The sequence below is a fragment of the Mesoplodon densirostris genome, chromosome X (genome assembly GCF_025265405.1).
Source record: "Mesoplodon densirostris isolate mMesDen1 chromosome X, mMesDen1 primary haplotype, whole genome shotgun sequence".
Classification (NCBI taxonomy): domain Eukaryota; kingdom Metazoa; phylum Chordata; class Mammalia; order Artiodactyla; family Ziphiidae; genus Mesoplodon; species Mesoplodon densirostris.
The window spans coordinates 48,781,277-48,805,559 of record NC_082681.1 but is presented as its reverse complement, the minus strand read 5'-3'; the positions used below and the strand labels follow the sequence as shown (position 1 = coordinate 48,805,559).

Genomic DNA, 24,283 nt, shown 5'->3' with positions numbered 1-24,283 from the left:
ATCTTGAGATCATGAGAGCCAGACAAACCAACACACACTGAAGATGGAAAGAACCTGAGTCCTTGATGACACTGTTGGAACAGCTAAATTAAACCAATCATGGAATTGGCTTTCTGCCAGATTTCTTGTTAAATGAGATAACTCCCCTTATTGTTTAAAAATAAGTATTGAAAGGATGATTACTTCCTCTTCCTCAACATCCTCAGGTATTTAATCCTATAAGAATGTCAGCAAAGCTTATCCATCATATAAATATGCATATATTTCATTTCCTTCTGCTTCAAATTCAATTGATCTCTATGAGATATTCATGTTTAAGTCTCTTATATGGGAAGGAGAACTTTCCTAACTATGACTCAAAATTCAAGCATACTAAGGAAAAAAGATTTGTAAATTTGACTACATAAAAATAACAATAACAATTTGGCATGGCATAAAACATGCTAGACAATTTTAAAGATACAAGGAAAATATGTGTAACTAATATCTAACAAACTGTTGATATTCCTTCTATATAGAAGCTTATCAGAGTCATTAAAAAACATCATTAATAAACAACAACCCTATCAGAGACATGGAAGAAATAAGCAATTAATGGAAAAAATGCAAATTGTCTTTAAACATATGTAAAAGATGCTCAAAGTTGCTTTTAGTAAGGGAGATGCAATTAAAACTACAGTAAGATATACCATTTCTAAATTATTAGATTGGCAAATCCAAAAGATTATCAACACACTCATTTGATGAGGATGTAAAAAAAAAAACATGTCCTTTCACATACTGCTCATGGCGATGCAAAAGGTTATGATTACTGTAGTAGGTTTAATATCTGTTTCCAAAGATATCAGATCCTAATCTCTGGAACCTATAAATCTTACTGTATTTGGAAAAAGCGTCTTTCCAAATGTGATGAAGTTAAGGATTTTGAAATGGAGAGATTATCCTGATTATCCAGGCCCTAGAGGCAATCGTAAGTGTCCTTACAACAGAGAGGCAGAGGGAGAATTGACACGGACACAAAAGGAGAAGGCAATGTGACCTGGGATGCAAAGGCTGGAGTGACGCAGGCACAAGCCAAGGAATGTCAGCAGCCAAGAGAAGCTTGAAGAGGCAAGGAACAGATTCTCCTCTAGAGCCTCCAGAAGGAGCGTCATGCTGCTGACACCTTCAGTTTGGCCCAGTGAATCTAATTTTGGACTTCTGACCTCTAAACCAGTGAGTGAATTAATTTCTGTTTTTTATAGATACCAGGTTTGTAGTTATTTATTACGGTAGCTATAGGAAAGTAATGCAACCACTATAAAAGGGAATTTGTTTATACCTAGAAAAATTAAATATGTTCTTATGCTTTGACTAAGAAATCCCATTTCCAGAAACATTATATCTATATACTAAAGATATATGGGTAATGACACAAAAAGATGACAGATATAAATACAGATATTCATTGAGGCACTATTTGTATAAGAAAAAATGGAAGCAACTTAAATATCCATCAATTCTGTGCTGGATGAACTATCACACAACCCACATTATATACTAAGTAAGCTCAAAGAAGAATTATGAATAGTGCCACATAAAGCTACGGTGGGACCTCCAGGATATACTGCTAAGAGAAAAAGTCCATGTACACAAAGGTTATATACCTTTGTGTACATGGACTTTTTTTAAATCTAAAAATACATGGTATTTTTTAATCTAAGAATTGGGGGAATTCAAATACAGCTGACCCTTGAACAACACAGGGACTAGGGGCACTGACCCTCCACACAGTCGAAAACCTGCACATAACTCATAGTTGGCCCTCCATATACTCAGTTCCTCCATATCCATGGGTCCTCTGTATCTGTGGTTCCATATCTGTGGTTCAACCAACTTTGGATAAAATAGTATTGCAGTATTTACTATTGAAAAAAATTCCATGTATAAGTGGACAAATCTGTATTGTTCAAGGGTCAACTGTATATACACTTTTACTTATATTAAAAAATGAAAGGAAAGGACTTTTGTTTGGGGGACAAGATTTAATAGACATACTTCTCCCTATTACTTTGGCTAGGTACACTAAAAATCCTGGATATTACAGGTAAAACAAATATAAGATGTCTCTGAAAAGTGGAAAGAAAAAAGGCAGACTGGCTGGGGACTTTGAGATCCAAGTAATAAGGCAGTGAATTCCCTTGGCTTTATTTTTACCTCATACACGCCAGATGGCATGCTGGAGAAGCAGAAGACCCTAAAACACCAAAAGGAAAAGACAAAAAGAGCTCTAAGAAAAGTCTGCTGTATTTAGACACAGGACCAGAAAAAGGGGGAACCTAGCAAGAAACAAAGCTTTTAGACAACAACTGCCCTAACATCACAGAGTGAAACACTGCTGCACCCTCACCATGGCAGCAAAGACTGAGTGGGAAATGTGGACTCCATGCTCACTTGATTATAAACAAATACCCCTCCCCACTCTTCGGGGTGGTATCAGAGAAGACCCCATGGGAAAAAAAGGGCTTTCATCCCCACCTGGTGGAAATGAGCACACACCCCACCCATGGTGTCAGTGAAGACCATGCAAGGAGTCTGACTTCCACCCACATCCAGTGAAAATTAGGCTCCCCTTCCCCTCCTCTCTCATAGAAGGGAAGGCACCCTTCCCCTCTCTGGGCTGGTGCCACCTGAAGCCAAGTGAAACAGTGGAACTTTCATGACCATCCAGTGATGCGGAGTCCTCCTCCCCTCCACAGTGTCAGGGCAGGCCACAAGGAAGGCAGGCAAGAAGTGCCTTCCCACTCCTACCTGGGTGGTGTCGATGGAGACCTGGTGGGGAGTGAAATCCTTCTTCCACCAAGCAGTAGTAACAGAGCTGCACTTCCCTTCCACTCCCATGCCTGCCCCATCCCCCATGTTAGTAGAGCCTAAGTGGGGAACCTGGACTTTTATCCCCACCTGGCAGTAATGAACACCCCCTCCCCCTGGGATGGTGTCAGTAGAGGCCACATAGGGAACAGTAAGGAGGTGTGCTCCCTCTCCCAGCCAGGGTAGTGTAGGTGGAGGCCTGGTGGGGAGCCTGAAATTCCACCTCTACCAAGCACTAATGAGGCAGGCACCCCTTCCTCTCCCTCTCTAACCTCCAACTCCTGAGTCAGAGAAGACTGAGTGGTGAACCTGGACTTTCATCCTCACCTGGCTGCTATGAGACTGTGATCCCTTTCCCCCACTGGCATGGTGTCACTGAAGCCTTGCTAAAACAGATGACTTAAATAAGACACAGTCTCATAACATAATACCCAAAATGTCCTGTATATAATCAAAACTCTTCTATCCAAAAAAATCTTAATTGAGTGAAAAAATATAATCGACAAACAACACCACCACGACAAACAACACCACCAAAATAATAATAGATATTGGGATTTTCTAACGTAAATTTTAAAGTAGTCATCATCAAAATGTTTCAAAAAATACTGCAATGAAAAAATACAAACCTGCTTGAAACAAATGAAAAGAGTAGAAAGTCTCAGCAAAGATATGGAAGATACACAGAAGAACCAAATGGAAATTTTATTTTATTTAATTAATTTACTTTTTAACATCTTTATTGGAGTATAATTGCTCTACAATGGTGTGTGAGTTTCTGCTTTATAACAAAGTGAATCAGTTATACATATACAAATATCCCCATATCTCTTCCCTCTTTCGTCTCCCTCCCTCCCACCCTCCCTATCCCACCCATCTAGGTGGTCACAAAGCATGGAAATTTTAGAACTGAAACATACTGAAACAGAAATTCAATGGGTGGATGTAACTGCAGAATGGAGAGGAAAGAGGAACGTTAATGTGAAGGCAGAACAACAGCAACAACCCAACTTTAACGACCAAGAAAAGTGGACTAAAAAAATATAGAACAATGCTTTGGGGACCTACCTATGGAACAATAAACAAAAGATGTGATATCCATGTCATTTTTTCTTGGAAGGAGAGGAGAAAAAGTGTTTGAAGAAATTATGGCTAACAAATTTCAAGTTGAGCAAAAGACATAAACCTAGAGGTTCAAGAAGTTGAGCAAACCCCAAGAAGAACTGTTCCAAAGAAATCCATGAAACACACATCATGATCAAACTTAGGAAAATATTAAAGACAAACCCCCCCAAAAATTGGAAAAAATTTGAAAGGAGGGAGAGAGAAATGATGCGTTATTTATAGGAAAAAACAATTCAAATAACAGCAATTTTCTCATCAGAAACCATGGAGTATAGAAGGAAGTGGCACAACGTTTTTCAAGTGCTGAAAGAAAACTCTTAACCTAAAATTCTGTATCCGGTGGTTATGTTTTACTTCAGGAAAGGTGGGGTATGCAAAGACATTGTAAGATGAAGGAAAATGAAGAGAATTTATCACCAGCAGAATGTAAAGTAAAAGAATGGCTAAAGGAAGTTCTTAAGACAGAAAGGAATTGATAATAGAGGTGCTCTTGGAATGTCAGTTAGGAAGAAAGAAAATTGGAAAGAGCAAATATATAAACATAGTAGCTTTTCCTTTTCCTCTTGAAATTTCTAAAATTCTGTTGAATGGTTGAATCAAAAAGTATTACACTATGTTACGTGGTTCTCAATGAATGTAGAGAAAATACTGAAGACTATTCTACTACAAAAAGTGGATAATAATGGAACTTTATTGATCACACAATGGAAAGAGTTGGGCATGCAGATACTCACCACTGTTTGAGCTACCTATTACCCATATAGATATGAATCAGTGAAAGAATGAAAGATATCCTAGGATAAGGGCACAAATATTCCCCAGATTCTAAATGATAATTAAAATTTCTACGTCATCTCCATGAACACTCACTTACTTTGGTATCATGCTCTTTCCTCTGCCCTTAGAAAATATCTCTATTGGAATACAGTGCTTTTCAGATGTTTCAAATCTGTTCTAACACCACCAACTGCATTCTGTAATATCTACTCCCTGGTTATTAAATGCTTCTATTCCAACGTGAAGGGACTCAGGGCAGCTCAAGAATTGTACCCTGTATCTTCATTAATCCCCACCTTCAGTAAGCTGGCAGAGAGATGAATTTAGAGACAAGGAAAGAGGCATTGTGGGCCCACATGGTAAACCGCTGAAGCCCTCCAAAAAAGATCCAGTGATAGGGCCAACTGTCTATGAAAGAACGTGTGCAGATGACATGGCTGAAATCCAGAAACAAACCATTATATCCCAGGAGAAATCCTGTGCAGAGACTCTACTGAACAGAGTGGAAAAGGTCAGAAAGTATGGATAATAACACATTTAAGTTAAGTATACTGAGCCCATGCGTCTACAACAGCACAGAGTTACCCAAGCAGAAGGGAGGAGGGGTTTTGTCAAAAAAGATCTATTTGGGGCAAGGGTCAGATCTTAACTCTGCAAAAATGATAAGTGCACAAGAAAAATATGTTTTTTTTTTAAAGCCTAAACTGGTCAGAGCAGTGCTGTGTTGTGATACACCTCACTGAGCGGATGAAAGGAGAAAAGCAACAAAGGAGGAGAAAAGCCTGAGTGACCTCAGGGATGACGCAGAGATGAAACAAAGGAGAGTGTGGGGAGAGCTAACAGGTAGACAGTGTTCTGGTTAAGAACGTGACTCCAGGAGGCAGGTAGAATCTCGCTGGCAGATGGAGTCCATGGGGCCTGGGGTCAGAGAGAAACTAAAGAGGGTGTATGGTTTCCAGACGGTGTGGGGGATCCATTAGTCGTGAATCCTTCCCCTTGATGTCTGCTTCCTACTTTAATGGAGGTTTAGGGAACTGAGCATCAACTCAGCTTCCCTACTGTCTGTGCTCCCGGTTCTTCCCTGCCCCCATGGACCAGCGACACACCAGCAGGGCACTTTCCTCCTTACCATCGTTGTCCCATTTCAGTGTATAAAGGGGCTATGTAGTGTCCCATGGAAGCGAATGTGTTCCTTCCCCAATCAGTCTTACACCCGGACAGCCTCAGACCCCTGGAGTGTCCCATCAGTTACCTCCGAGCTCTGTCTGCTCACCCGGGAGTCCCCACTCTTCACTCCAGTCAGGGTGGACTTACCCCCCACTTTCTCCCATACAGCCCCCATAAGTCTGGCCCACTGTCCCAGGCCCAGCTCCTCTTTGAGGAGTCTCTGAAAACTTCCTCCTCTTTATAAATTAAGAGGGTTCTACAGAGGTGACCATAACACCACAAGGAACAAGAATGTGTGAAATCATAAACATGACCTCTGTAGCCCCTGAACCAGTAGAGGTATGAATAGTGACACATGTTTCATAACACACAGCAGGGGAAGGAACTCACCCTGGGTGGCTCAGGCTCTGGGACCCAGAAAGAGATCCTGATTCTTGTTCCAGTGTCCCTCCCTGCCAACCCCCAGTCACCTCTTCCTAGAACTCCAAGTAGGTCCCGAACCCTCAGGTCACCAACAGAGGACGGGAAAAGCACAATTATTCACTGGAAAGAATGAGGATTTTTTCCCCAGCCCAACTCCATTACACTGCATATCACAGAGATGGCACTGAAATTCCTACGTAACATAGTTAGGTGCGTGGCTCCCTTCTTTTTCTTACATCCCCAAATGCTCACTCAAATATAGTAATGCTATTGAGGTTAATAACAACCCTGTTAAAGATTGGAAGTTAGGATAGAAGGAAGCAAACATTGGTGTTGTGGACGATGTGCCAAATAATATGCTGGGATCTTGATGAAATTTTACCCTTGAACTCCTCACATCACTCCTTTGAGTGTAAGGACCAGGAGATCGATATATAAACACACATACACACATATAAATATATGTGTGTATATGTGAGTGTGTGTGTGCACACGTTATATATTAAATAAATTAGCAAGCTAGAGGATAAGAACACTTTGTGTGTGTGTGTGTATAGTGCCAACATGAAGAAAAATATTATAATTTGTTTAGGAAAGTTCTCATATGGAATAAAAGGATATAGCGATGCATGGGAATAATCATCCCTTTCTGGATAGTAATTATCTCTAGGGGAGAGGAAGGGGATACAATCAGGGAGGAGTAAAGTTTTCTCTTAATCTGGATTGATTTTATAGCTCTATGCTCTTCATCTGAAATCCTTCATAAGTAGTAACACTTTTAGGAGATTCAGTTTTTTTTATCATAAATGTAATACATACTCCATTTAGCAAATGTTTAATATTTTGAGTCAAATGCAGTGTTAAAAAGTATCAATACCCAGCAATCCCATCATCATTGAAATTCACACTATGCTATTTCGTTCCATTATTTTCCTCTGCATGTAAATATGTAAATGTAATATACATGTATTACATACACATTTCCTATAACTATTATCTTACTCTATATACAATTCAGTATCCTTTTTTCTTGTTGTTATTTTGGTTTTGCTTTTATCTTAATTCTTGCCTAGAGTACTAGCATGTAGAGAAAGTTTTCTGATTAAATGACAAGGTATAAGATGAGATGTAACTATGATTTGTAATGAAGGCTTTACCAGTTAACCCAGCCCCAACTCTTGAACAATATATATGATTGGAAATGCCATACCTGTAACATATTAAATAATGTTACATGTCTGGGTCTGCTCGTGAGCTGTCTATAGACCTCCTTTTATCTGTGTGTCAATCACTCTATCCAACAGTTATAAAATCATAGTTCAGTGGAACACTGTAATGCCAGGCAGTATAATCTTCACTCCTATCATTCACCCTTTGGATGGGTGGTAGGAATAATAATAATAATAATAATAATAATAATAATAATAAATAAGCAATAATAATAACAATAATAAGCAATAATAAAAGATACCAACGATCATAGAGCACATAATAGATAAACTGCTTGCTTAAGATCATGCAACCAGCAAGTAATGAGTCCAATGTCAAATCCCAGTCCTTCTGACTCCAAAGCCCATGCCCCTAACCACTGTTTCTATATTTAGTGCCCTTCTATATTAGGCCCGAGGCTAGCACGAGGGAAGGGACTCACCCAAGGTCCTGTGCTCTGTTGATAGGTCTGGCTACTGGGACACATGTTTGATGATTCTCATCTTCTGTCTAGCTGACCCATTATTATTCCTTCTCTTCTGCACTATTTCTTCTTCCTGGGGCTCAATAAGAAATTGCTTCACTCAGATCAAACTAGAAGGAAAATAAGGAGACAGGAAAGCACGTGGAAAAAAAAGAAATGATGAGATGGGACCAAAGTTCACTTCTTGCTGATACAATTCCAGATGCTGGTTCAAATCTTCTATCTTATGGGACAGAGGAGGCAGGATGGACCGGGAGTAATATATCTCAAAATCCCGCTACATTATTTGAGGGTTTTTTTTTTCCTTTTCTTCTTACAAGTCTGGAGATATGCACCCTTAGTCCCATTTTACAGATGGCCAACCTCAGATTCAGAGGTATGTAAATTTTCCAGGGTCAAATGTCTACAATTTGCCTGCTACACAGATCAACCAGCAGCCTCCTGTTTAGATGACAGAATTCCAGAGCTTAAAGACTGATAGTGGAAAACTCGCCTGATGTGAAATCTGGGCTGTGTCATGCTCCCCAATGGAAATGAAGATGATGGTAGGGATGAAATCCTACTTTGTGGGCCAAGAGGACTGAGTGTGGGGGCCACAATAACTAGCTGATTCTTGAGGTGCTGAACTGGACCCAGAAAGCAGCACAAGCTGTTGCCCTTTGGAAAGAGAACCTGAATGGTAGGATATTAACATGTACACAACTACTATATGAAAGGGGTTTTACCTTTTATCTCATTTAATGCTAACTCTATTTAAGACAAATAATTATCCCTATTACTCAGATAAGGGAACAGAAGTAAAAAGTTAAGGAACTTGACCTAGGGAAACAACCTTATAAATTACTGCTCCAGGACTCAAAACCCAAAATGACAAAAAGACTAAGTTTTTTCCCCCCTCTGTCCTGTGAGCTAACATTCAGATTACCTCAAAGCATTACTGTTGTTATACTTGTTCAAACAATGGAGTGAAGCACTCTTTAAATAATGAAAATCACTATAAAATATAATCTACCATGTGAATAACAAAAATTAAAAATCAAAATGTGTGTGAAAAGTTGGGAAAATTATTTACCACTTATATTCAGACATAAGGTTTATAACCTTGATGTGCAAAATACTCAAACAATAAAGATAGGTCAATGATATCAAGTGATAATGTGCATAAAAAGCAATATAAATTCCCAATAAATACTTGGAAACATTCCATGTCAAATAAACAAATGAAATGAAAATGAATTTTATTAAATGAAATAAGGAAGTCATAAAGTATGTAGAATATGATCCTATTTCTGCAAAAGAATACACATCAATGTGTGTATGTGTGTGTCATTAAATATAAGTTAGTGCATTATTACATACAGAGAAAAATCTGGAGAATAGGCAACAATAAATTAAAAGATGATACCTGTATTATGATGAGCAGAAGATGGAGGCAGAGGGAGAGATAGAATAATTTCAGTTTCTTAGTATACATTTCAATATTATTTAAAGCTTGTTAAAAAACAAAAAGTATTAACTGGTAATTTGAAAAAGTTATTGAGATAAAGTTTTGTAGAATAGGAAAACCTTCAAGCCAAGCCACAAAATGACAGTGCAAAGATCCATTTATTGATTTAGAAACATGTTCATATACTGTTGTGTGAAAATAACACATTAAAAAGATTTCTTTGATAATAATTCAATGTTTGTGGGTTGATGGGAGGGAGAGGATATTTTCATTTTATAAATTTGCATTTCCGTAGTGTTTTAAATATGGAGCATTTATTGTATAAAATGCTAAAAACTTATAATAATTATGATCTGGTTATAAATATCATGCTCATATATTCACTGCTTTGGAAACATGTTCATAGCATACTGTTTTATGAGTAAAAGAAGCAGATCATAACGATTTATTTGACACTGTTTCTCTGTATGTGTGTATTTCTATGTCTCAAACTTCATACCAATTACTCACATACCAACTCATGCAGCTTTCCATTTAGCTCACATGGGATGGGACTTCTAGCTTTAGGGCTTGAAAATCCCAGGATGGGCACAAATATAGAGGGATCACCGCCAGTATGTGGAAAGTTCCAGAAAGCTTTGGCCTATACGATGGAATTCATTCACCCCCCCTCAATCCCTCTTCCATTACCTCACCCTTTGCCAAGCCCCTTAGGGGGCTGGTGATTCTGATGCATATCATCAGGTGGCATCTTTCTCCATTTTCTATGGATTATTTTTTTCCCAAAAAAAGGCATAATTTTTAGAAATAGAAACAAAATACTTTCTGAAAAGTAGATAACTAAATAAGTACAGGAACTTTCCTGGTAGTCCAGTGGTTAAGAATCTGCCTTCCAATGCGAGGGACGTGGGTTCGATCTCTGGTCAGGGGAACTAAGATCCCACATGCCACAGAGCAACTAAACCCACACGCTGCTGCTAGAGAGAAGCCCGCAACGAAGAGCTCATGCACCACAATGAAGACCCAGCGCAGCCAAAATTAAAAAAAAAAAAAAAGTACAGTGTAGTTCCAACCCTCTTTGTAAAATTCATATGTATTTAAAAGACTGAGAGGATGTATACTTAGTTTTGTTTCCTACATCTACATCTCTTTTATTTATTAATGTGTATAGTCTACTATGTACCAGGCACTGTCAGTCCAATTCCACATTTGCATCCCACACCTTCCCTCTCTTGATCTCTAGACCTGCATAACTGGAAATGCTCACAGGGAGAAAGATGGATGTTAGTGCCTACCCAAAACAGACTCCATTCCAAGCAAGTGTAGTCCAAGCTTCACTCTGAGTCCTGGAAAAACCAACATCTAAACAGGAAATGATGCCGTTGAGTGGGGAAAGTTTGCCACCTTGGGAAACTGAGGCATTTTATAATCCTCATGTCTGTTCTTTTGCATACTACTAAGGGGCTTCTACCTTCTGACAGGATCTCACTCTCAGATACAGAGTAAAGGATGCAGTGACCCTTATGTGATTTCAGTGTTGATTCTCCTCATGGGTTTTACTTTCTCTTTACTCCTTGTTTAGGTCTGGAGGTAGATTTCAGAACTGGTTTTGTGTCTGTATTATCCCTAAGGGATGGTCCCTTCCATTTAGTCATCTGAGAGGTTCATGTGAGGTGACATGGAGTTTCTGCTTCAAGTAAGATCTCTACCAGTAAGCAGGCCTGGTCCAAGTTCCACAGGAGACAGAAAAGAGTAGAGACCAAGTTCTCAAATACAAGCACAGGACTTGGACGCTGGTCTAAACATCTAAGTCTCCTGATTTAGTGGAACAGTTTTTGTAGACTTCTCACATGATGGACACCTCCCCTCAGCATTCCTCTTATACCCAACACCCCAATATGATCCAAATTCTCTTCTCTATCTCCTGCCTATTAAACTACACTGTCAGAGGAATTCTCCTATGACCTGGTAGTGGAGAAAACTTGTTTAACTATGACGTACATTCCGGAAGTAATAAGGGGAAAGAGTGATACGCAAATTTTTTTTCATTAAAAATTGAATGGTTAAAGAAAAACATAAGTAAAGTAAAACAAAAAATTAAAAATTGGGAAAAATACTTAGAATTTAGGTAACAGTTATATCCCTAATATGTAGACGTCTTATGAAAAAGTGGATGCAAAAAACAACATAAGAGAAAAAAAGGGGCAATAGATACAAGCAGGTATTTCACCAAAAAGATGTAGATGCAAGAGTAAAAAAAAAAGTCTTTAAACACAAGAAAAATGCTCAACCTAACTCATGATAAGCAATGCAAAGAAAAATAACTATAATGAGATACCTCTTCTTACCAATTAGATAGTCTGTGAAGAAACAGACATTCTCATATATTGCTGGTGGTAATGTAAAATAACACTGCCCTATAGAGGAGATTTGATACTATCTAGTAAAATTACATAGGTATTCAGTCTTGGAACAAGTAATCTCTCTTTTGAGAATTTATCCCCCCCAAACAATGCAAAAATACAAAAAGTCATAATAAGCACAAGGCCATTCCTCGCAGAACAGTCCATAACAACAGAAGATTATCAACAAGACAAATGTCCACCAACAGGGGGCTGGTTGAGTAATCTAAAGTACATCTACATCAGAGAGTACTCTGCAGCCATAAAAAGCAATGAAGATTCCCTCTCTAGACTGTTAAGGAGTGATCACCAGGATATAATGTTACATGAAGAAAGCAAGGTGCAGAAAAAATGTATAGAGCTGCTGCTGTCTAATATGGTAGCCACTAGCCACAAACAGCTATATAAATTTAATTTTAAAAAATAAATGAAACTAAGAATCCAGTGATCGTACTGGCCACATTTTAGGTGCTCAGCCACCACCTGTTGCTAGTGGCTATAGTGTTAGTGCAGATAAAGGACATTTTCACTTCTGCAGAAATTTCTATTGGACAGTGTTGGTGAAGAATGTGCCACCTTTTAAATCTGGATGTGGAAGGAAACTAATACACATATGTCATTTGCTTGCATATTTAAAGTATGGAAAGTTAAAACAAAAACAGACAAAATTACCTACAAGCAGATGGAGGAGCAGCCCATGATGCAAGGCAATGATGTGTATTCTCTTGCTTCATGCGCTGAAAAGTTCAAGAAACAATGACCAACCCAGTAGCAATGCTCAATTCTAGTCCCCAGGTAGAGTCGTCTGAAAACATGTCCCACTAAAAGGAATCAGGCTTCCTTTTAGGTCTGGGCAGGGACTGTACCAGGTGACTCTAGACCAAACTCTCATACCAGAAAGCATATCAAAAAGACTCAAGCCAACCTGAAGGGCACCCCCCCAGACAAAGAGAACAATTTGAACATCAAAAAGATTAATGACTACAATGGGTTAAACCACATCAAATATGTAAGCATCTGTGAGCTCACTACAGCACTTAAAACAAACAAACAAACAAACTCACTGCTCACCTTTGGTGGATCCCAGGGAAAGAACTCATTATTCTGAAAAGTGGAAATAATGCAAAAGAATTACACATACGTTCCTCCTACCTTCCTGTGTGTACCACACCTTAGTGTAACCTCATAGTTACTATATAGAAGAATTCCAGCTAATAAATGCAGAAGAAAGTATAGAATTAAAACATCACCTTTCTGCAACCTTTAAAAGCATATCTAGGCAATGATCTTCAGAGGCTGCAAAAAATATGTGATGAAAAGCAGATGCAAAATTTGAAAATGGATGGATCAGACTGACAACACCTAAGACCCAGTGATCAATCTCAACAACACAGAAGGAGAGACAACCACACAAGATGAGCCCCCAGGTATAACACAACAGGAAATACACCACCACATCTGAGGTACTCTTGCCAAAAACCTGAATCTGATCAAGCCTCTAAATCTACTTACCAATTTAGAGGAAATAGGAGGGGGCCAGTAGAACATAATAAATACATAAAAAACACAACAGGGATACAATCATCAAAATCCAGAAAGCAAACTCCACAGGACAAAAGTTATAGTTTCTTAAGCAAATAAACTGGAAGGTTAAAAAAAAAAAAGAGGGTAGACATTCTTTAGATAAAAAGAGATTTCAGAGAAACTAAAATTAAAGTCACATGAGCTACTATCACATGAGCTACTACCGCACACGCAGTAGAAGAACAAGAATGAAAAAGGTGGAAAATACCAAGTGTTGGCAAGGATGTGGAGCAAATGGAACTCTTATATCCTGCTGTGGGGGAATATAGATTGGAACAACTACTTTGAAAAACTCATTGGAAGTATTGACTGAACTGAACATACACATACCCTTTGACTCAGAAATGCTACTCTTAGGAACATACCCAAGAAATGAAAAAAAAAAAAGCCCATTCAAGAAAGTTTATAGCCTCATTATTCAATAAGACAAAAAAGTGGAAAATATCCAAATCTCCATAACAAAGATATTGTGAAATATCCACACAATGCATTTGTCTTCATAATTATTCCCTTTCTGTTTTTCTAAATACTCTAGTATATGACAAAATGACTCCTGAAGCATAATTTCCACACAAAGAGATATGACCCCGCTGAACCTTAACCACTGTGGGCTGAGATAGTTCAAAAAAGGTCTTTTTTCTTCTTCCTAAGTGCACTGGTTCAGAGTGTGGGTTCTAGAAACAGAGTCCTGCTACTAGTTCTGCCACTTACAAACTGTGTGAGTTTGAATAATTTTATTTCACCCTACAGTCACTCAATTGTCTCATCTGCAAAACCAGGATTATATGGTACAGTAAGTCCCCTACATACAAAACCTTCAAGTTGCGAACTTTCAAAAATGCAAATGTGCATTCGCATGTCCAGTCATGTAAGTTAGTTCACGTGTCTGGCGTACGTTGTCACGTGTGTGCATCCTCTACAAGTGGTTGTGCTTTTGTGTACTTTACTGTACAGTACTGTTGCTGTGAAAAATGAGGAGCTTACTAATGATGACTGGATGGAATTGGAGGCCCAGAGAAAGGACAAGGAGAGACAAGAGGAAGAAGAAGTAACTGAAGAACTAAAGAGATTCACGATGCAAGAAATGGCAAGAGGATTTTCTTTATTTGAGGAGGCACTGCTAGTCTTTGAGGAACAGGACCCAAATGTAGAATAGTACACGAAGGTTGCAGCAGCCATTCAGAATGAAATCCTGTACTAAAATGTCATCTATGACGAGAAAAAAGAGCTACTACCCAGCTATCACTGGATCATTTTTTTCAAGAGGGTAGATAGAATTGAATCCAGCAAGGAACCAAAACCTGTGCCATCAACGTCAGGCATGAGTGAAATTGCAGCTTGCCCTCCATCTCCTATTGAGGACGATCCTTCAGGTCTACCATTTCCCACCTCTCCCTCCTCCAGTCAGTAACTCTTCTTGCCTGTTCACTCAATGCCAGCCCCTGTATGCCAGCTGTTGTACTGTACTACTGTACTTTTCAAGGTACTGTAAGATTAAAATTTTAAAAAAAATTGTGCTTGTTTTTTTATGTATTATTTGTGTGAAGAGTATTATAAACCTATTACAGTACAGTACTACATAGCCAATTGTGTTAGCTGGGTACCTAGGCTAACTCTGTTGGACTTAACAAATTGGACTTATGAACATGATCTAGGAATGGAACTCATTCGTATGAAGGGGACTTACTGTACTGATCATAGAAGAAAAAAGTTTTTTAAAATATTGCCTTGTATTTTGGTTTTTATAAGGAAAAATGATCAAGAAGCACATTATTTTAAAAAATCAACTGCAGAGACATTGGAATACTGTACTCTCTGTGATCTTGGGAGAGTGAAAGTATCTCAGTGTCTCTGTTTCCTTTTCTGTAAAATGGCAAAAACAATCATCTGTACCTCAGGGGTTGTTGTTTTGAGAATTAATACATGAAAACTCTTAGAACAGTACTAGACACACAATAACAACTCAATAAATGCTAGATGATTTTTAGAAATACAAGTTTTTTATCATTTTGATAGACTGAGTTTGCATGTGTCTTTAATAAAGCTTAATGATCTAACAACTGAATCCTATTCATCAATTGATGCATATTTAAATCACTAAATTTCACTATAACCACTGTTGAATGACCTCGTTGTTTGGAGAACGTCTCAAAAGCACTTGGAACAACTAATCTCAGGAAACACACCACCATTTCTGCACATGGCCAAACATAAAGCTGAGGCTCCATGCAGGATACTGCCTTATCCTCACATACCCCCCATGCACACACACTGCAGGTCCCTCCTGCCCTACCTCCAACAGGCCCTGTCCAGGACACCCATCCTCTGCACACCACTTCAGCTCAGGGCCGATCCACCCTCGTCTCTCCCCTGGACCCTGCAAATTCTCCTAATGGTTATCCCCATAGCTATCCTGTCCCTCTCCAGTCCATTCCCCACACAGTGGCCAGAGTCACCTTGTGAGCACGTGAATCAGAGCATGTCACTCCCACCGTCTAACCCTCCACCCTCAGAATAAACTCCAAACTCCTTACACAGCCCACACCATGTGGCTCCTGTCTGCCCTTGACCTCATCTCCTACCATCTGCACTTTGTCTGCCAAGCAACTGCCACTTGAGCTTGTCCTTTGCTCCTGGAACAACTGGTGTGACTCACACCACAGGGTGAATGACCCAAAGGCCTGCCTTGGTTTCCTCTTGTCATTCAGGGTTCAACTCAAATGTCACTTCCTGATAAAGAGATTCACTGACAACTACTGGATAATAATCTATTGTATAATAATCCCTGTCCCAGTCATTTTCTATTCTATTTATGTGTTTATTTTCTTCAAAGTGCAAATCCCATATGAAATTGCCGTGTTTATTGATTTACCTCCTTATTGCCAGTTTTCCCAAACTAGAATGAAAGTTCCAGGGATCCTGCCCGTCTTGTTCTCTGTGCTGTGTCCCCAGTGCCTCTCATACACATCACTGAATAAATATTACTTAAATCAAGGAATTGTTAACCTATTTAACACAAAGGAGCAGGCACAGATTTAAAGCTGAGTGTCAGGAACAAATGACAACAAAATTATACATCAAAGGACTCAAAATTTTAAGAAGATATTGTTGCAAATCTATAGCAGTATTTTTCAAACTTGGGTGAGTGCCATAATGAACTGAAGAAATTATTCAAAAGTAGATACCTACCACCCCACCTCCCTGGTTTGGGCTCAGCAACCTAGGGTGAGCCCAGGTATCTGCAATTTTAACAAGCACCACCTGACAATTTTGATGAGGTGGTCCACGGACCACACTTGGAAAAATCCTGAGCTAAACAGCTGACATTTGTGTAGCATTAATCTGATGCCTACCATGCATCTGGAACCATGCACCAGAGTTCTATGATATCTGTGGCGTGTCTGTTAATATTATTACTTGAAAGTGCACTGGTCCTTCCCTCCCACCTACAATCACAGATTGCTTTCCTACATGGGCTCATACCTAAACTCCACAATACTCCTGGGTGGTCGGAAGCATTGGGTACTGTTATCCTGTTGTATAAAAGACAATGGAGGGAAGGGTGGTGACTTACCTAAAATACCCCAGTGATGGGGCCTGATCTCTTCACTCTTGCTCCAGGAACTTGCCTAGCAGATTCAACATCACACTTGGTTCTTCTCTACTGGATCCTGTTTCTGTGGCTCAGAGTCCATACCTTCTCTGATGTTCCACTGTAAGGAAGAGTAAGAGGATAAGACAGCAGATGGAATAGAGAGGAATGTGAAAGGATGGGCAAACACGTGAAATGCAGGGGAAGGGGTTGAGGATGTGCTTGTCTGTCCCCACTCAGTTCACTGCAAGTTGTGCAATGATACTTTTCCTCTTCCCCAGCTCCATCACACAGCCCCCTCCACACACAGCAGTGACACTGAGGCTCTCACATCATGGACATGTGCGCTTATTCCTGCTTGTTTAACATGTCCAACTATTCTCTCTAGAGGTCATGCTATTATGGTAATGTCAGAGGCATCAAATTGACAGAATGAAGGAGGTAATGTTGAAATGGAGAAATACAATTTGGTGAGGGCCTACTAGATGCCATACACTGTTGGTTGTAATTTTTGGACTTTTCCTCTTCAAATCCTCAAAGCAATTCTCTGAAGTGGGTATCATTATTTCCTTTCTACAGACAGGGAGATCGTCAGGATCTGAGAGCAAAGTACATGATCAAAAAGTTCTAGGGAGGTGTCAACGGACATAGAAGCCAACCAGAAGGGACTAACACTGGCCAATTCTGTGACAATTTGAGCATCAAAATATATAATGATAGTAACAAATGTAAAAAAGGTAACCCTTTGAGCAAAGTAGGAATCTGTGAGTTATACAGATAGAAATACATGAATAAATACATAAATAAGGGGGAGGGAAAAGCTCTACCGTGCACTTAAGTGCCAACTAATAAATCTGGAAGGAATGAGGGAATCAGAAAAGCAACACTTGACAACTATCATAGTAACAGATGACTCAGCCAAGAATCAAAAATGCATGATCTGTCTGCACTAAATCCCACAGCAGTCACTGAGCCACCATGGTAACCAAGCTGGCCAAGGAAAGCTGCCAAAAAGAAACAATAACCCAATTTGGTTCCTAATATGTGCTAGGAACTGAATAGGACAGACACACGCGCACACACATCCATACACACACGCACGTGCTCTCTCCCTCTCTCTCACTACCCAAGACCTTGCCTTATCCTCCCTCGCCCCTGTTTTTAAAAGGCAAATAGCTCCAGGACACCCCTGGAGCAAGACACCACACTCACTGGGGCCGGGAGGCACCCCAAGGGCACATCTCTCTGCCTCACCAGACAGCCGGGACACCGATTCCCAAAGCAGGAAAGACACGACTTGGATCCCTTTGTCTCCCCACACCCCAGGGCTGTTCAGCCCTCACCGCCGGGACCCACACCCTCAGCTGAGTCTCAAACACCTGAAGGCGGGACCTCCTCTTCTCGTCAGGCCACGTCTGTCTCTGTAGAAAAGTCGTCACGGTCGCCATATTGACGTCAGGTTTCTATGGCAACTGAGATACGCCGGCTAGTCACCCACACCGGAAATGCCGCTGCACACTCCTCCACCCCCAGGCTTCTCGCTTGAAAGCAAAACACCTTTGCTCTTTAGGCTACCACATGAGAAAGCGTAATAATTAGAAGAATTAGACTGGGATACAGACAGGTGGCGGAACTCTGCCTAGTTTGGTGGAACAGAGAATGTCCCTGCTGTCAGGAGGTTTGTTTGCTCTAAAGAGACAGTAGGGGAGTATTCTCAGTACACAGAGACCCAGGGAGGTATCCTAGGGTTCTTGGAGATGAGCTAGCCCTCAGAGGGTGAACATGTAAAATCACAGGCCATGCTAAGCAGAGAGTTAATGTGGCAGAAAACTAACAGACTGTCTATAATTATGTGACTGGATGATGTAGGAACACCAAAAGATGGTTTGATGATCTTCCCTTACCACAAATACCTCAGAAAAGTCATCCTGCAAAACAGAAGTGGTCCCAAAACTTCATTCTACACATTCTACACATTTTACGTCTTGATGCTACATTTCCAGGTGGTCTTTATGGCAGTTATACTGTTTGGTTTAGGTAAAAGTCATTTTTTCTCTGGGAGAGAGGAGAAAGGTGGGTCGAGATTAACATTTGTTGAAGTCCTACTGTATGTTATACACTCTGTACAGGGTTTTTCATTTGCACCTCACAACAGTTCTGTAAGAAAGACATCATGGGTCTCCTTTACAGATGACCAAGGGCAGGCTTACAGAGGCTAAGCAAGTATTCCAGCATCACACATGAAGTTAGGGGCAAAAATGGGGGTTCAACTTTTGCCCACATCACAATATACCTTGCATTCATAACAGAAGCAGCATCACCTCCAAGGAACTGAAAATTGATTCTTAGGGGTGAAGAGATCTTAGATAGTACTATGTTGTGTTGCCCCCAGAAAGATCAAGGTACATAAACAGATATACACCACATCTCTGGTATTAAAATTTTCACATTCTGTGGATGGGGCAATGATTAGGGAAAAAGTGTCTAAAAAACCTCCATAAAGTGGATGATAATGAAAAAAAGTTGAGGAACATTCATATATTCAGTGATCTAGCATGTAGATGATGGGCCACCAGGGCTTAAGGACTGGTCATTTTACACTCCCTCATCGATGCTCACTCTTCAACAGCCAATCTTGGTGGTGGTGGTGGTGGTGATGATGATGATGATAATGAAGAAAATGAAATCCTGTTCCTGGGGTCAAAAGACCTGGGTATGGAGACCGTGTGAACTGACTGGTTTTTAAGATGGCAGACAGGGGCTCAGTCAGAAGAGTAGGTGTTTCTTCTGGGAAAGATGATCTGGAGAGTAGGATATTAATGTTTTTAAACTAACGTAAGCAAGTGGAGCTCTAAGCTGTGTCTCCTTTAATTTTAACATTTATTCAAGTTACACGTTATTAAATCCATCATTCAGGTCAGACCATAGTAAGTTTGGAGATGGTTAAGTAAATCAGGGAAATTTCTCTGCAAATGCCTGCTCAGTAGTTAAAGCTGGAATTATTCTAGAGCTTTTCCCATTGTATCTGGGCAATTGATGCTATCCAATATACTGCTATTTTTATAGTGAATTGTATTATATTTTTAATTAAAATAGTATTGTAATTAAAAACTTTTGTATGGCAAAATAATCAGCAAAGCTTGTCTGAAAAGGCTAGAGTAAATATTTTCAAATTATATGAGGGTAATTCTTTTTTAAATTTATTTTTATTGAAGTATAGTTGAATTACAATGTTGTGATAATAGGCTAATTCTTGTGATATATAACAGATGGGCAAATGAAGTGGTAGGCAACCTCCAAGAAGACACTCAATGATCCACACCTCTGTATCCATGCTCTTTTGTAATCACCTTTCCTTGAATGTGGGCTGAGGTTAGTTGCTTCTAGGGAATAGAATATTTGTGAAGTGATGGGATGTTACTTCTGAGATTAGTTACAAAGAGGCTGTGGCTTCATTTGAAGTACACTCTTATGCTCACCCTGAGGAAAGCCAGCCACCATGCTGTGTGTTGCCCACATGTCAAGGAACCGATGTCTCTGGCCAGCAACCAGTGAGGCCCTGAGGCCTGGCAAAAGACAAAAGTGTGAGCTTAGAAGTGGGTCCTCACCCAATTGACCCTTAAGATGACTGTAACCCCAGCCTATACTTTAATTGAATCCTTGTGAGAGACTCTGGGCCAGAAGCATCCAGCTAAGCCACATCCAGATTCCTGACCCCCCAAAATGGTGAATTAATACATGTTTGTTACTTCAAACTGCTTTTATCTTGGAGTATGTTATTATGCATCAATAGATAACTAATACATATATAATCACAGAATACATGTAAAGAGCAATATACATGTTCAACAAACATTTGAAAACAGTTTATCTAATGAAGTACAAATGAAAACTAGAGATATACTATTTTAGATGAAAAAAGGCATGTTGAAGAACTAGGGATAATGTGATTCTAATGTTGAAGAAAAGGTATGTGTATTTTGTGTGTCTGTGACTATATGATAATAATTCACCTACAAAGAAACATATCTGGTGAACACACAACAACCTATTGATATTGAACACCCTTGGCTCAGAGCAGAGAGTTAGGCAAGAGTGAGATTCAGGGTGATTTCATTTTATGAATATAAAATATATATTTATACATATAAATATGCAAATTTATACATAATATGTAAACAAACATATACATTTAATATTTAGAATATAATTCTATATTGCTTGAAATACAAATAGGACACAGTATGAAGACAAAAATTTAAAAACAGAAGTGACATTTAAAGAGATTAAGAGATAATTTACTAATGATTTTATTGTTTTGGAAATATATGGTATGTTTGAGTGTACATCAGCATGTTTTTATTCCTGATACTTGATACTATCTGTGTGATTCTATGTCTCAAACACTATCACCCTAAATATTCATGGGCTGTAGCCATTATGATTTGGGTCAAATTCACAATGTGTCACTTTCTAAATGTGCAAGCTTAGAAAAAGTACTTAACCTCCCTGTCTCTCAGTTTCTTCATCTGTAAAATGAGGATGAATAACCTCACAGTGTAGATGTGAGAATTAAATGTCGTTACTTGATCGAAAGAAAATGTTAGCTAATTTTAATACTTTCATTTTTTATGAGGATCAATCTTTTTGCAAGCACCAAAACCTATAATGTAAATGGCAGATTATTGACATTGAATGACATTTAGTATATATTAGTAGTGAATAAAGGCAGGTTACAATACTACAGGAAGGAAAACATCTTAGATTTTAAAAATATCATGACTGTATTTGCAGAGGCAAAACAACAGAAATGGTAAATATCTGGGTAAATATAATAGACTATTCATCTCTTCTTGAGTTCATTAAAATTTTTAATTGTTGAAAGCAAAAAATATAATAATATTTTCTGATGACATATCAGTGAATGTAAGTAAAATACATTAGAGAACCATAACCTTAAGAGCGGAGGGCAAAGGGATCTACAAGATGGTAAGGTTACTACATATCATTTGAAGTGGTAAAATATTGATTTTAAACAGACTTTGAAAAGTTGAATAGGGAGTTTTATAGCAACCACTAAAAATGGCTATACAGGGGCTTCCCTGGTGGCGCAGTGGTTGAGAGTCCGCCTGCCAATGCAGGGGACGCGGGTTCGTGCCCCAGTCCAGGAAGATCCCACATGCCACGGAGCGGCTAGGCCCGTGAGCCATGGCCACTGAGCCTGCGCGTCCAGAGCCTGTGCTCCATAACGGGACAGGCCACAACAGTGAGAGGCCCGTGTACCGCAAAAAAAAAAAAAAAAAAAATGGCTATATAAAACCAAAAATATTATACAAAGAGACATTGTCAAAATCAAAATAGAAAAATTAAAACGAAGTATCAAGTAATGTTCACATAAGCCAAAAGAAAGCAAAGAATGCAAAGAAGAGGAAGCAGAGGAATGAAAACCAGAGGGAACAGACAGAAAAGGAATAATAAAGTGGTAGACTGAAATTCAAATATTTTAACAATTACTGTACATGGTCTAAACACACCAATTAAATGACAGAGATTGTCTAGATGTTGTATCAATTTTAGAGGAAGGAGTTTTGAAGTCTGAATAAATTGTGGATTTTTTTTACTTCAGTCCTATCTGAAACGTAGATATATGTTTATATGTCTATAATTTGCAGCTCTGCTGTTCAATGAATATACATTTAGGATTGCTATATCTTGTTGGTGGATTGACCCCTTTATCATTATGTAATATCCCTCTGTGTGTCTGGTAATTTTCTTTGCTCTGAAGTCTACCTTATCTGATGCAAATATATCCACTCCTGCTTTCTATCAATAAAATTTGACTGTTGTTACCGTTTTACATCCTTTCACTTTCAAACAACCTATATCACTGTATTTGAAGTGAGTTACTTATAGGCAGCATTGAGTTGTGTCACATTCTTTTCTTTCATCCACTCTGCCAATATCTGTTTGTAATTGGTATATTTAAATGATTTACATTTAATATAATTATGGATATGTAATGGATTGTCTGTAATTTTATTTTTTGTTTTGTTTGCTCCCTCTCTTTTTTGTTTCTCTGTTTTCTTTTCCCTGCTTTCCTATAGGTTACTTGAACAAATTTTAGAATTCCAATTTTATTTATTTATTGTTTTTTTTTTGTTTTGTTTTTTGTTTTTTTTGCGGTACGCGGGCCTCTCACTGTTTGTGGCCTCTTCCGTTGCAGAGCACAGGCTCCGGATTCGCAGGTCCAGCGGCCATGGCTCACGGGCCCAGCCGCTCCGCGGCATGTGGGATCTTCCTGGACCGGGGCACAAACCCGTGTCCCCTGCATTGGCAGGCGGACTCTCAACCACTGTGCCACCAGGGAAGCCCCTATTTATTGTTTTTTTGAGTATATCTCTCTGTATAGAATTTTTTGCTAGAGGTATATTATCACTGTCTGTTGTTGTTAACATTTCACTACTTCTACTGGGTGTTAATGCTTTCAAATACCTTTTGAAAGCATCTATAGACGTGGGCATTTTTCTCCTTGACTCTATTATTACACTAGATTATATTAATGGATTTCCTGATATTGAAACAGCCTTCTGTTCTTAGAATAAGCTACACATGTTATGATCTACTTTTTAATGTGCCGTTGGATTGAGTTTGCTAATATTTTACTTAAGAATATTCCTTCATATACATGTAGGAAACTGTTCTATAATTCTCACTTGTGATGCAATCTTTATTAGGTTTGGAATCAATTATATACTTGCTTCATCATAAGAATTTAGAAGTGTTTCTTCTTTTCCATACCCCCAGAATAGTGTGAGTAGCATTGAGATTATCTTACCTTTAAATGTTTGGTAGAAAACAAACCCAAAAAAGAAATAAACAAACAAAAAGGTTTGGTAGAATTCTCCCACTGAAGCATCTGAGCCTGCGACATTTTCAGGGGAGAAATTTAACCAATTTCTCTATTTCTTCAATTTGTCTGTTTGAACTTTTTGTCTCCACTGGGGTAAATTTTTATAAGTTGCATTTTTCTAGAAACATCTATTTCATCTGTGTTTTCAAATATATTTAAATAGAGTTGTGTAAATTATTCACTTAAGAATCTTGAAATTTTTCTTTGATTAGATGACTATTTCTCAGGAATTCCCTGACCGTCCAGTGGTTAGGACTTGGTGCTTTCACTGCTGAGGACCCAGGTTCACTCCCTGGTCTGAGAACTAAGATCC

The 24,283-nt window shown here is 39.0% G+C and overlaps 1 long non-coding RNA gene across 1 annotated transcript in view; it reads right to left on the bottom strand.

Annotated features, from left to right (window-relative positions):
* Positions 1-18,426, bottom strand: part of LOC132481996 (uncharacterized) — a 28,798-nt gene extending 10,372 nt beyond the window's left edge. The window contains exons 1-3 of the long non-coding RNA XR_009530853.1: positions 18,273-18,426; positions 17,043-17,181; positions 7,994-8,145 (exon numbers count right to left, since the gene is read on the bottom strand). This is a non-coding gene — a long non-coding RNA (uncharacterized LOC132481996). The remainder of the gene's footprint in view (positions 1-7,993; positions 8,146-17,042; positions 17,182-18,272) is intronic.
* Between the last annotated feature and the right edge of the window lie 5,857 nt (positions 18,427-24,283).